The 9,854-nt window shown below is 37.7% G+C and overlaps 1 long non-coding RNA gene across 1 annotated transcript; it reads right to left on the bottom strand.

The window, feature by feature from the left end:
- Positions 1-3,253: 3,253 nt before the first annotated feature.
- Positions 3,254-5,068, bottom strand: LOC123587027. Its single transcript, XR_006707098.1, has 2 exons — positions 4,825-5,068; positions 3,254-3,570 (listed from the first exon to the last, which is right to left on the bottom strand). It is a non-coding gene; the product is annotated as an uncharacterized LOC123587027 (long non-coding RNA).
- Positions 5,069-9,854: the final 4,786 nt, after the last annotated feature.

Raw genomic sequence — 9,854 nt, 5'->3', positions numbered from 1 at the left:
CATATTTGGGGTGTTTAGCTTTCTAGTTACTGTTTTGTGACTGATGGTGGCCTAACCTATATATTCTCACCAATTTTCTCTCCATTTGAAATTTTCCACATTTTCTTTTGATTCTGTGCTTAGTTATTAAGAGTAGTTCAGTTTATACCAAGATTCAAATTATACTATAAGCCACTATGTACCAAAACCTCTGGGAACATAAATTAACTGTCATTATTTAACACAAGTATTGAGATTTAACAATATTGTATGCATTAAGGTTATTTTTCAAAATATGGTAAATTTTGAATTTATGTTTTAATACAAAAGCAATCATGACACAACTAATGAGATTATAAATGTGTTTGTGTGCTATTAAATAATTATTAAAATTTGTGGTTTGCTTTTTAATAGAAATATTTTCTACATTGAAATCCTCTGTATAACAGAAATGTCATTTCACATTAAGTGAAAACTAATCTCTAATATTTTACGATAGTCCTTCTTTTGGTAAAAATGTAAACATACATATACCACATGTATATTGTAATTTTTATTCCTAACACATCATTGAAATAATGTATCTTATACATTTTGACAACTATCTTAATCCTTTCTCATGCAAGACACAATTTGAGAGGCACAATGGAAAGAATTACTACTTTTTTGCTTCTGGTATTTCATACCAACTCATGAAGTAAATCAACCCAGTAAATTTCGGCAGTAAATTCCCAAGGGTGACCTACACTTTGGAAAGTTTGGTTCATTTTTGATACTTCCTCCTCACAATGTGTACACTGCGTGGTCAAGTTTCTTCATGTTCCAGCCTTGTTTCTGACTCCTTCGACCCATTCTATGGCGTGCTCCTTTCCTGCTGTTCTCATTCCAAGTGAAGTCTTGTGAAAATGACAGGGTCGGTCCTTCTGCAGCTGGTTCCTTCCTGCCCATGGACAAGCTGTTTCAGCACTCAGCCTTATCACCCCCTCTTACTCAGTTCTCTGCTCCCTGCCCCTTTCCCCCTGCACCATATTTCTGTCTTCTTGTCCCTTCCCTGGTGCTAACAAAATGTTACCTAAATGCCTCTTATTTCAATGGCTCCAAACCTGCTCTAGCTTCATTCATCCCCTGCACAATTGTCTATTATTATTGTAGCAGTTAGCACAAATGGGGAGCTTGTGCTGTGCCAATGACTGAGGGCAGTGCTTCCTAAATCTAGGAGGTAGGTGCATTTGTTACTCCTCTTTTATAAATAACATTAAGCCTTAGAAGGGCATATGGTTAGTGAGCACTAGAGATGGGATTTAAGCCCGGAAGCAAGATTTTCTCTGTTCTGCTAAATTATTTTCTTAACTATTCACTGCGGTCAACTAAATACATTTTCTTATTAAATGTGTTGTGGATGATAATAATAGAGTAGGGAAAAGGTCATGAAAGTTCTTTGAATACTGTAAAAATGTTCCACCAGTGCAGGGTTGTGAAAATAATAATTTATGGTTCTCAAGCCCTTTCATATCACCTCATTTAACTTACTGTTAGAAAATTATGTTGATTATTCTAACAATCTGATTAATTGGGAACATTCCATACAATCCATACACGGACTCCCAATTTCAAGGAGTTAGAAAAAAACAAAACATTTCATAGGATTTCCTCTTTCTTTGATGGGTAAGGAAGATGTTACAGGAACTTAGGGTCATGGGCTTGGAATCTACTTAACTGTATTATTGTACAATAAGCGTGCATTAATCAGGCAGCACCCATAATCAACATGAAAGAATAAAAACAAGCTTTTACTATTAAAGCATTACTATTGATTTTTATAAACACCAAAATAATACCCCTTCCAGGCCCATTACACAGGTAATAATAACCATTCATTTAATTAATACTGACTCAGAGTGAAAAATTCAATCTGAGTACTTATAACACCCACATTAATATCAAGAAGGTTCATTAGAATTAATACCACAATAAATGTAAAATGAATTAGTAATGATTACACCATCATTTTAAAGCATTCCTATTTGTACTCCTGTATTTACTTTAATCACCATCACTCTAAATAGCAATTAACAAAAGCTGGGCTGGGCATATTTATGTAGGAATAACAAGGCATATAAATGCGACCCATTGCAAACCACGCACGTTTTATCTACACTCATGCATCAGCACGCCCAACGGTATGGGAGGTTACTAAAAATGACTTATTCTTTATAGCATTGGTGAGAAAAATAAAACCATTCTACAGTTTGGCTTCCTCCCTGGTTTTAACTTGTTCATCCCTTCTCAATAGCTACATTCTGATTCAAGATGCTAGCGCAATGCCCAGCACGCATAGTAGGAAGACCATTAACCTTTGTTGAATAATTTCTGAGTTTCCATGGTACAGATTCGTCTGGCAGGACTACTGGTTACACTTGGGTGCTTAATTTCAATGATGATTACAGAGAATCTGTCATTGATTAGCTATGTATGCAACCAATACTGGACAGAAGTTATTTGCTAGGGGGAGAGGAGATCATGTCCTCTGTCATTGCCAGCTGCCCATACTGAACTGGGATAAGAAATATAACACATTACTTTTGCAGAATGAGTTATCTGGGAAGGAATTGAAGGAAAGAAATGATGGCTCTTTGTTTCACATTCTTTCTATTCCCATTCTTTTGTGGCTGAATCTTGATCTTTTTGGACATTAGGAAACTACCTCAATAAGAGCAACTCAGATAAAAGAAGGAAACAGGAAGAGAAACTACACCAGCAACGCTCTCCCCCTTTCCTTTCATCCTGTTGCTATGGCTCTTGCAGAATCTTAAGTCCTGATCATATTTGAATTGGGGAAAGCTGAATAGAATAGAAAGTAGTTAAGTTGCTATTAACTCGAAACATTATTTGTATTCACTCGTAAGTACTGGTTAGTCAGAAACATTTCATAAATTATTGACAGTGTGATAAAGGGAAAATGTCTCCAAAAGAATGTCACAAAGGCCTTCGCACATTAGAGGGAAGCACGCAGTGTGTTTTTGATGGGGGGAAGAAGGCGCTCCTATTAGAAAATCTGGTTCTATTTGGGATTCACGTGCTGCCTGATGAGTAGATTATCAAAGCTCTGCTCCGTACTTACCCCCTACATCATCTGTTTCACTTTTAGTTGCTTTAATCTTCTGTCCTGTTCACTTGTGTGACTGTCTACCCAGAAGAGAAGCGAGGGATTTGCTGACTGTGGAGACAGTGACTGTAAGTGTTTCAAGAGACTATGCGCCTTGAAAACCAGAGAAGCAATGAGAAAGCTAGCGTTTATTTGAAAGGTAAACATTAAATCCAGGTACAGAAACAAAACACAATTTATTATCCTATTGATCACCAAGAGACTAATGCCTTCCCCTTTCCTAAAGACATTTATCCAATAAGCTTTGTACACACCACAGCAACAATCTGTAACCCACTTACGGAAGTGTCACGACTACAGCATTAATTACTAGCGGTATGTGGCTTGGAAATGGTTTCTTGGTGAAGTGGCTTGTATACCTCACAGCCTGGCATAAAACCACGTTCCACTCTTTTCCACCTCCAACCTGAGGCCATTCTCTAGCTCTGAAAGAGAAAGAAGATAGAATATGTTCAGCGTTCCTTCCTTTCTTTTCTCAGCACACAGTACGCACCTACAGGTAAACACTCTAATCTGCCCTGACAGAAATCCACCATTTCTTTTTTTTTTATTTTAAATTTTTTTTTTCAACGTTTATTTATTTTTGGGACAGAGAGAGACAGAGCATGAACGGGGGAGGGGCAGAGAGAGAGGGAGACACAGAATCGGAAACAGGCTCCAGGCTCTGAGCCATCAGCCCAGAGCCTGACGCGGGGCTCGAACTCACGGACCGCGAGATCGTGACCTGGCTGAAGTCGGACGCTTAACCGACTGCGCCACCCAGGCGCCCCAGAAATCCACCATTTCTGAGCAACTACTTCGTACCAGGAAATTTATATAATTTTTTGAATCTTTGAATGACTTAATGACATGTTAGTCTATGCATTGATAGGTGAGATTCTATGTAAAATAACTCAATAAATAGGTTATATTCAATCAACAGATAAACATCACTTACAAAGAGAAAGCAGCTTTTTAATGGGTATCCCCACCACGCACACACGAAAAAAGGTCTATTTAGTCATGAAGCTTCATAACTAAAGGAGGTTCGCAAACTAAAGACTAAAGAGTAAACAACACAGGTGATAAATAGCACACACCATACCACCAGTCTCATAGAGCCATCTCTATGAGCACCTGTGGGGGGGCATTTGTAAACACATTGTATCCCAGCCCCCCCCCCCAGGCACACATGTGAAGTGGGTGGACTCTTCTCTCCATCTTTGTCAAAAACATTTTATTAAACACCTGGTCTAATTACAGAATGCTGTGCTAGGTACTATGGAGGTTTTAAGGCTTAGCTCAATTGTGTGAGAACACAAGACTGTCTCATTTTGGATCAAGCTATTGCCTGTATTCAATGTGCATGATAGCTTTTGAGAACACTCTTGGAGATCATAAAAGTATCTAGGCACTCTGCCACCATCTACTTTGGTCTATAGCATGGTGGAAGGAGTGTGAAAACAAGGAAAGTGGATAGATGAGAATCTAGATAGATGATGTTCCAGTCCAGGGAGAAAGAGAATGTAAGAAGACATCAAGGGAAGTGGAAGATTCATCACCATCATCATCATCATCATCATCTCTAATCTTTATCAGAGTTTGCTGTGCATAGGCACAGTGCTAAGTGCTTGATGCACATTATCTAATTCATTCTCACAATAATTATTTCATTAAGAAACTACTATTTCTCAAATTACCGATGAGAGAGCTGAGGGTTAAAGAAGGTTAATCTAGCTCCAACACACTGGCAAGTGGCAAAGTCTGGGCTCAGGCTCAGGATGTCCGACTCCAACGCTTGCAGATGTAGTCATCACGTGTCAGGAAGCAGAAGGAGAAAAAGAGCACCTGCAATTCATGAAAAGATCAGACATGAACCTGTGCTCCTGATGCTACTGGCGTGATAGGGTGGCAGGAGCCACTAGTCAGGATGAGCCTGGTTCTGCTCAGAGGGTGGCTCCCAAGCTAGCCGTTCCTCAGTTGTTATTTGCAGCCAGCCATGCTGGTTGACTCTCCCTCTCTCTCTTGAGTTGGCAATACATAGTAATGGGGAAATGATGGGCTATGCAATAAATAATTTTGGAACAAAAACATTTTTTAGCAAACTTTTTACTCCAGTATAACATACACACAGAAAAGCAACCAAATCATGGGTATTTAGTTCAATGAGTTTTTCACAAAGTGAATACACACCTGTGTAACCACACCTACGTAACATATAACCTTTGTCACAGAGAAACAAAGTCTTACTGGCCTCTAGTAGCCCCCCTCATCTCCAGTCACTAATTCTCTTAAAGTGTGACCACTAACCTAACTCCCAAAACTATAAATTAGTTTTGCCCATTTTTGAACTTCATAAAAATGGAATCACATTTTGTTTTTTGGGTTTTTTTTTTTAACGTTTATTTATTTTTGAGACAGAGAGAGACAGAGCATGAACGGGGGAGGGTCAGAGAGAGGGAGACACAGAATCTGAAACAGGCTCCAGGCTCTGAGCCGTCAGCACAGAGCCTAACGCGGGTCTTGAACTCACTGACCGCGAGATCATGACCTGAGCCGAAGTCGGCCACTTAACCGACTGAGCCACCCAGGTGCCCCGGAATCACATTTTGTATACACACACACACACACATACATGTATACATATAGTGACTGGCTTCTTTATTTCAATATTTTGTTTGAAAGATTTATTTGTGCTATAGCAACTAATAATAGCTTATTCTACGTGATGTATAAGACCCATTGTACAAGTAGACCATAATTGTTTTATTCAATACACTGTTGATGAATATGTGTGTTATTTACAATGTTGGGTGCAGACTAGAGAGAAGTCTTAGAGCTGTCCAAGGTGGGCAGTTGACTCCTGTCCATGTGGATACTGTTGCTCCTGGTTCTCAGCCCATGGATGGCCCAATTTTGTACCCATAGAGCAACAAAAAAGAAATGGAAATAAGAATTATGAGAGAATGAAATCCATATAAATATGAGAAACAGTGTGAATGTAAGAATTACCAATTATTACACTAATCTTTGGCAGAGAAAAATTTCAACAGACTTCTCTATCCATGAACATTATGCCAGAAGTAAAAAAAAAAAAAAATGAAGAAATAAGAGAAGTAGAAAAATGTACTCTGATCTCCTAAAAATGAAAGTAGGCCAACTAATAAATTACTGAGACATTTTACTTGATTTTTTATTATTCTAGATTAATAACTTGATTGCAATTTAAAAACAAATACATGTTTACTATTAATAATTCAAATCAGTACTCTAAATCACAAATTTGTTAACCACGAATTGTAGACAATTACACAAAACAATATCACTACCCTGAAATAATGATTGTTAACATTGGATGATCATATGGACCAAAGGAAGAATGGAAAATTAGAAAAAAATATTTTTGTTACATGCGATGAAATTATATATGCTACTTTTAAATTAAAAAATTATTGGCGCGCCTGGGTGGCGCAGTCGGTTGAGCGTCCGACTTCAGCCAGGTCACGATCTCGCGGTCCGTGAGTTCGAGCCCCGCGTCGGGCTCTGGGCTGATGGCTCAGAGCCTGGAGCCTGTTTCCGATTCTGTGTCTCCCTCTCTCTCTGCCCCTCCCCCGTTCATGCTCTGTCTCTCTCTGTCCCAAAAATAAATAAACGTTGAAAAAAAAAATTAAAAAAAAAATTATTAAAATTAGGGATGCCTGGGGCACCTGGGTGGCTCAGTCAGTTAAGTGTCTCACTTCAGCTCAGGTCATGATCTCACAGTTTGTGAGTTCCAGCCCTGCGTCGGGCTCTGTGCAGACAGCTCAGAGCCTGGAGCCTGCCTCAGATTCTGGGTCTCCCTCTCTCTGCCCCTCCACTATTCATGCTCTCTCTCTTTCTCTCTCTCTTTCTTTCTCCCTCTTTCTCTCTCTCTCTCTCAAAAATAAACATTAAAATTTTTTTTGTTAATTATTAAAATTAGGGGAGTCTGGGTGGCTCAGTCTGTTGAGCATCCGACTCTTGATTTCAGCTCAGGTCGTGATTCCAGGGTCACGAGATGGACCCCCACGTTGTCCACACTGAGCATGGAGCCTGCTTAAGATTCTCTCTCTGTCACTCTGTCCCTCCCCTACTTGCATATGTGCTCTCTCTGTCTCTCAAATTAAAAAAAATTATTAAAATTAATTTTACATGATTAAATTGAAAAAGTGAAGCTAAAGTGACTATTAAAGTAATGCTTAAATTTAAATAAAAATGTTAATCACAAGGAAAACTACTTTTCAGAAGTCCTTATATGCTTTCAAAAAAGAAGATTATGAAAATCATCAAGCTATGAGGATAATTCTTTTTACTTGCACATCACATTTTAGCTGCTTCCTATGACATATGTGAAGCTAACAGTCTTAGACTTTCTCCCCCCTTCACCACTTCCTGATTTGGGATAGTTGGAGTATTATTTTGATACTAATAATTTTACACTTTTAATAACTTTAATAATTATATATTATATATTGTTATAGGTAATTATTAGGAATTATTTTAATAATTTATACTTTAGTCTCTAATAATTATGAAGTTACAGCTCTTTTCTTTTTAATGTTTACTTTTTGGGAGAGAGAGACAGAGCATGAGCAGGAGAGAGGCAGAGAGAGAGGGAGACACAGAATCTCAAGCAGGCTCCAGGCTCTGAGTTGTCAGCACAGAGCCCGACGCAGGGCTTGAACCCACAAACTGTGGGACCATGACCTGAGCCTAAGTCAGATGCTTAACCGAATGAGCCACCCAGGTTCCCCTAAAGTTACAGTTCTTTAGCCAGTTTTGACATTTATGGATTCTTTTTAAAATTGTTTTCTTTTGTGTGATTTAAATATATGTAGGTTTCTTCCTATTTTTTTTTCAAGAGGAGATCACTGTTTCTCTTTTGCTGAGGCCATGTTCATTACAGAATCTCTACCTATTGCCTTTATACTTAAATTATGTCTTGGCTAGTATTCTTTGGTCATACTTTATTTTTCCTCAAACTGTTTAAACATTGCTCCCTCACAGTCTAACACTGACTGTTGTGGGGAAATTCAAAATCAGTCTGATCTCCCCACCCACCCCCCCAACTTAGTTCATGATTTTTTATGGATACTTACAACATTATTTCCCTATATTTGTCATTCATTTTAATTAACCAGGATGTAGTTCTGTGTGATTTTTCAGAGTTCCTGAGATGCAGAGGAGTTCTCACTGTGTAGATTCAATGCATCTCTTCATCTCAGGGAATTGTCTTTCATTCTAACTTTGTATAATTTTTATGTTCTGCTGGGCTATTAATTCCGAGGTTATCAATGATAGATTATATTGAAGTCTCTTTTCTCATCATATCTTTCAAATCTACTGTTATTGCTTTGTTCCCTTTGCCTTTTTCCTTTGTAGTCACTGTCATGATCCTAAAAGTTAGCTAGTAAATTGAAGTTTTTTGTAAAATGAATCAATTTGTCTTTCTTTCTTTCTTTCTTTCTTTCTTTCTTTCTTTTTCCTTTCTTTATTTCTTTCTCTTTCTCTCTTTCTTTCATGTCTTTGCTTTTCTCTTTCATTTCATAAATTGGCTTTCAATTTGCTTTCTTGCCTCTTCCATGTCCTTCTCATTTCATTGCAATGTTTTACTGATTTTGTCTTTGAACTCTCATTGTATTTCATAGGATGAAGCATATTATCTTCCTTTTCCTTTTCTTCATAACGAATATCCTAATATTGCAGGGTCTTCATGCTATATATATTATGTTCTTTCCACACTTAACATGAGAAAACGTACTGACCATAAAATTAAAGACTCTCTGTAGGGCTTTGATAGGGATCTCAAAAGTCTAAAAAATACAAATTATGTTTTCTCAATAAAACTTCCCTGTTTGCAGGCATTTTTGATAGCTGCTATTTGCTATGATAAAGTATGATAGAACCTTCATGTTTTCTTTCCTATCAATCTCTACCTAGCTAATTATCTTTTCCTCTGAGTTACAAGGGAGGACAAGACTTAAAGTTAATGTGATAGACCCGGCAGTGTGTGTTAGTGTGTGTGTGCATATGCACACTGTAAGATGAAGGAAGGGGGTGATAAAATGTTTATCTGGTCTCTCATTCTCTCTCTCTCTCTCTCTCTCTCTCTCTCTCTCTTTCTCTCCCTCCTTCCCTCTCTCTCTTATACTCTTATACTAAGATTGACTCCACAGAGTTTGAGTGTAACCAATTCCAAGAGGGAACAATTTAGGCATGATAATCATTAAACTATTAACGAACTATTTCTGTGTCAATTGAAGATTTTCTTGAAATTCTCTTTTGTAAGATCTTGCGCTGAAAACAATATTAGTTGGCCACTATTTGATGCTAAGTTTCACATTACACTTACCCATTCTTCCTTACAGAGAAAACAAAACTTTAAACTAAGAGATTCTTGAAATCTTAAGAAGGAATGGAAGCGGTATTCTAAATTTGACTGTGAAATTACTAACGTAGAGTAACCTTTCCTGGAGAGTGAGACTAATTCTTTATCACAGCCCTCAATAGGTTTTATTTTTAAGGTGCTTAGGATGGCCCCTAAGTCCCATGTCAAATCCCATAATATTCCTTTAACATATTAAGAGATGATGCTTAAAATTCTGAAGTTTCTGTAACTGAAGTTAAAATTCTCCCTACAAATACATATAACCAATAATTTTCAGAGAGTAAGTTTTGGTAAGTGTTGGGGGGCATCTAGAGAATTTGGCAC

Source organism: Leopardus geoffroyi, chromosome C3, assembly GCF_018350155.1.
Source record: "Leopardus geoffroyi isolate Oge1 chromosome C3, O.geoffroyi_Oge1_pat1.0, whole genome shotgun sequence".
Classification (NCBI taxonomy): Eukaryota; Metazoa; Chordata; class Mammalia; order Carnivora; family Felidae; genus Leopardus; species Leopardus geoffroyi.
Note: the sequence above shows the minus strand (reverse complement) of the source record. Positions and strands in the feature narration are given on the sequence as shown.